The sequence below is a fragment of the Chroicocephalus ridibundus genome, chromosome 7 (assembly GCF_963924245.1).
Source record: "Chroicocephalus ridibundus chromosome 7, bChrRid1.1, whole genome shotgun sequence".
Taxonomy (NCBI): Eukaryota; Metazoa; Chordata; class Aves; order Charadriiformes; family Laridae; genus Chroicocephalus; species Chroicocephalus ridibundus.
In genome coordinates, this window is record NC_086290.1 from 39,414,802 (window position 1) to 39,420,147 (window position 5,346).

A 5,346-nucleotide genomic window follows, 5' to 3' on the forward strand; every position below is an offset into this window, starting at 1 on the left:
ACGTGTTTTCCAAAGTGAGTTAGTGGTAACCGTTCACTGCAATGGGATTTTGTTGATGTTTGTGTCAAATAGTAACAAGCTATCTTTACAACAAAAGAGCTGAACATCATGATGGAGTATCATCCAGAAAGCTTCTGAATTGTAAAAATGTGTAAATTATGCAAAACTAGCTCTTGCCTGAAGAGTGAGAGACAAGAAGCCTTAAAGTAAGTTGAGGTAGTTCGTGAACGGAGAAACAGACCTTATTCTTGTGCAGTTTTCAAAATGTTAGGAAATTCCAAAGAGAAAAGCCTAGTTAAACTGAAAATAACACAGCTCCACAAATGTAAAGGAAACATTTACTGGGATGATTAATTTGTTGTTGTGAATGTCCAGCAGCTTGGCAGATGAGAGTCAGCCATGTCTGGTTGAACGTTTAATGTGACATGGGTTTCATGAATACTTTAACCAAATTTTTCCAAGATTTTCACATATCTAGCCAGAGCAGAAATAGTAATTCAGCTGAAGATTTGGTCTCTCTCTCTATTCTACTCTATTGCAAAAGATGTTTGCAAAATGGATTTGCTGCTGCCATAAAAAAGTGCTTTCAATGACAAAAAATGTGTGAGATCAAATTATTCCTTCAAAATGGGCACAGACTTGCAGGAAAAGGATGAAGACGGTATATGATACTGGAGGATGTAATTCTTCCCCTCCAAGATGGTACAGGTAGATCCTAGCGGGGAGACACACCACTTCGCCTGCCTGTTGTGTCATGCACCAGTTTTATTCCTGCTCCATTAGAAAATGCAACTGGCTGGAAGTAAGAGAGAACTGATAGAGATTTCAAGAGATGGCGGAGGTTTTCAGCACCATGAAAAGAAAAAAAGGAAACGAAGGGAAAGGTTAGAAACCTCTTAGAGCTATCCTCTCTCAAAAATCTCTGCTTAGGCCTATATGTTGTTTTACATGATTACCAAGAACTTTAGTATACACAGCAGTCATCAATGACGCAAACTTAACATTCACCTGAAAACTATTATTTGCATGCAGTTTTACCTAGCAGCTTTAGATCATTGATCACTGTGGTCAAGAATATCTAAAGAACTAACAAAAAGTACCGGAGTATTGTGTCCAGCTTTGTGGTCCTCGGCACAAGAAAATCATGGGCCTGTTGGAACAGGTCCAGCAGAGGGCCACAAAGATGATCTTAGGGCTGGGGCACCTCTCCTATGAAGACAGGCTGAGAGAGTTGGGGTTGTTCAGCCTGGAGAAGAGAGAACTCCGGGGGCACCTTATAGCAGCCTTCCAGTACCTAAAGGGGACCTACAGGAGAGATGGGGGGGGACTCTTTAGCAGGGAGTGTAGCAACGGGACAAGGGGTAACGGTTTTAAACTGAAAGAGGGTAAATTGAGATTGGATATTAGAAATCAATTCTTTACTGTGAGGGTGGTGAGACGCTGGAACAGGTTGCCCAGGGAGGTTGTGGATTCCCCATCCCTGGAAGTGTTCAAGGCCAGGCTGGATGGGGCTTTGAGCAGCCTGGTCTACTGGGAGGTGTCCCTGCCCAGGGCAGGGGGGTTGGAACTAGATGACCTTTAAGGTCCCTTCCAACACAAACCATTCTATGATTCAGCTGTCCTCAAGGGAAAACTAAACAGTTAATTTTATTTTGCATTATAACTATATTGCTAGTATTTAGAAAACTGATTCAACAGGGAGTAAATCTTGTTTTCTGTAAGCCCATCCCTGCACAGCATATATTAATTTTATTTTCTGAGCCACTGTGCTGGTTTGGCAGCATATTTGGCATGAAGCAGAAGTTCAGAAGAGTGCTGCAACCTTTCACAAGGGAAAATGAGAAGACTGGAAAAAGGAAAAGAAAGTAAATAATTATATACAAAGTTGAAGAAAAAAGTAAATCTGCACTCTGGATGGTCTCTAGAGAGCTTCCAGGGTTACAATAAAACATGGCCCATGGTAAGGAAAAGACGGCTGAAAGCAATGAGGAGGACAATTTCATGTTTCATCAAAAAGCCCAATAGTCTAAACTGAGTGGGGACGCAAAAAAAGGAAAAAAAAAACCAACAGAAAATCCAACTAAATGTAGACCATCTCAGCTCTATGGAAATGAGACTTTTTTTTTGAGGTGCCTCCAGTCTCTCATGCAAAGGGTAATTTATTAATAAAAAACAGTACAAAAATTATGTGAAAAAAAATAAGTGAAGACAACGGCAATCAATTGGCAAATGTTCACTATATAGATTTTCAGTGTACTTTTTTTAGTATTACTAAATTCCTAGGAATGGTTGAATCTTATCCACTTAGGATGCGTTTATTTGTCAAGAAACAGCATAATAAATTCTTAGTAGTTCTAGATTGACTGTCTGTATGTCACAATGGTGTACTGTTGAGAATCTGCTGGTATTTATTCATTTAGGAGCCTACCGATACTTTTCAGGGCTATTAATATCACCTAAATTTAAATAATTATCTTAACCCCTGTAAGTTCTTTATGCAGTCCAGAGAAAAAATGTAGGACCTCCAAAAGACTATTCATAGCAAGAACTTAGGTTAGCATTTTAAATTGCCTACTGGAATGTCCTCTCTCTATTAGTCATGTGGTAAACTGAGGAAAACTATTATTCAAATTTAGACATTTTGAGTTAGTTGCCAAATGGTAAGAAGTATCAATATCCCTATTTTCCTTCTTTTTAAAGATTTCCCTCAGGATCTCATTTGATCTTGGGGGTAATGTGCCATTTTAAAAGTAGCAGGTTTAAGCCTTTAGAAAAAAAAAAAAAAGAAGGCAAAATTACACAGAAAAAGAATATGAGAAGAAATAAAAAAACAGAGCTGGCAAATAATTTAGCTGTTTTTCTGTGTTTGCATTTCAATCACTTCTTTATATCTGACTAAATCGGGACACTTGGTTCTATTTTCTATCAAGACTTTGATTTTTTTTTTATCTGCCCTCTCTGAAATGATCAGTTGGAAACAAATTTTTTAGACTACAACAAAAAATGTGTATTTCATCCTGAAATAATATTCATGTTCAAATAGAAGTCAGTGCGGGTAGCTACAATATCAAACAATCCACTTTAAAGATAGAAATTTATGCCTTTTTAATTCACCTGCTCAAAAAATTTAGAAGTGTTTGAACTTAGGCAGTTCACATGAAAAGTGCTGATTTGATTCTTGCCATTTCTGAGATTCAGAAATTCTAAGCCTCGCCTCAGGTCTCTTCCATTCCACTTTTTCATTATTTCTTTTCACTTTTCCAGCTTCTAATTTTCTACATAAAATTGTATTTTCATTAATAGATATGACATAAAGTGAAAGTTTAAATAAAGTAAGTGTAGATAGCAAGTGCAATTTTTTTAACAACAAAGGTAACTGACCATCAGAACAAGCTCTGATAAATACTTGATATTTTAAAGTCATCAAAGCAAATGCTTCAGTCATACCAAACTGCTGAAAATTAGTTTGCAATACAAGATCCAGCATTGCCTTCTACATTAGTAAAGATATTATTTAAATGTATGTATATTTATATGTAAGTGTTATCCACACTCCTGTTCCATAGATTTAACATCATGTTTGCAAATCGCACGACCGGCAGACTTCATAATCCCCAAAATCACCAAGACCCATGAAGCCTTGCAGTAGACCTAACAGGGCACGATACTGGCATAGAAAATACGGCATCATTGTTCCACAAATAATAAACCATGCAATAGAAATAAACTATTTTTTTTTAACTTTTCTGAGTCTTAGACAGAAAGTGAGACAGCTGAGCAGAATCTTAGCTGGCGTGAATCCAGATGGTGCCCCAATTTCCTGAAGGCGACTTCAGTGTCTGGTCTGTTATGTCTGTTCTTATAAGAATAAAAAGAGTACAGATATCAAACCCTATTAAAGTAACCTATATGGACCCCATAAGTGATTAAGTGGTTGATGAAACAGCACATAGTGTTCCTTCCGTATCCTAATTTGCAGTATAAATTTCTGTTCACTCCCCGCTTTTCTAACCAGAACTAACACTCCTTGTGACCAAAGAGAGTGCATGGAGAAGGAGAGTCGTCCTGGAAACAGCGATTTAATCACTTGCTGACTCAACAACAATTTAGCTAAACAAATGGGGTCTTCAAATTCCGTTATCAGTGGGGAAAAAGTGTTTTTCAACACTTATTGAGAGGTCTGGAAAAAATCATGTATGTTCTTACCATGGAAATTCCGCCTTCACTTCCTTTAAGTGCTTCTCACTCATCTCTACAGAGAAGATGCTTACATTGAGCTAGAGGCTGATGAGGTCTCTTTCATATGAGATATTTTAATTACTATGCATAAAATGTATAATATATTTCAATTTTCAAATATTAGCCAGTTTCATTCACTAAACTTTTCATAAAGCATTTATAGCATTTCTATTTATAGTAGAGATCAAGAGAAAGTAGGAAGTGGAACGAAACAAGAGAGGTCAATAGAAAGGGAAAACACCAAAATCAGTCTGATACAAGTAAATGTAAGAAGAATAAAGGTTATGGTAGACAACTGCTATCTGGCCCAGAAATGTGTAAAATCAGGAGAGCGGAACTCCTTTTTGAAAGGCGTACAGTTGTATCTTTAGTCGTGAATAGCTCCGTGTGCAAAACAATGGCTAACAGGGCATATAATTTAAAAATGCAGCTTCCACAACAGGTGGCTTTATTTACCATGTTTAGAAGCTTTTCATGGGGGAATCTTCCACTGGAAGACCAGTTGTGTGTGCTGCAACATAATCAGACCTGGGTCAAAAATCAGACTGCCCTAACAACTAGTGCCAGCGTTAAGATTGTCACAATCTGTCCAAAGCAGAAAATGATCCAAATAATTAGTCGTATTTAGTGTGTGATGTTTTCCCTCCTAAAATGATTGTGACTATGTCTCAATGGGAATATCCGTTAAGGAACACATTTCTGGTGCTGGTTCATGAAAGAGCTGCTAAGAGTTGATATCCCTTTAAAAAATCCTTCCCCTCCTAAGTTCAGTTTCTTTCCATCCTGTTCATGTGGTAACTAATAGTAACTAGTTTAAAAAAATACATATTGGCTGGATGGTCGCATCCAGAGGGTTGCGGTGAATGGCTCGATGTCCAGATGGAGCGGGGTGACAAGTGCTGTCCCTCAGGGATCCGTGCTGGGACCGGTGCTGTTCAATATCTTCATCAATGACACAGACAGTGGGATCAAGTGCACCCTCAGCAAGTTTGCAGATGACACCAAGCTGAGTGGTGCAGTCGACATGCCAGAGGGACGGGATGTCATCCAGAGGGACCTGGACAAGCTAGAGAGGTGGGCCTGAGCACTAACTAACTCTTGGCTAAA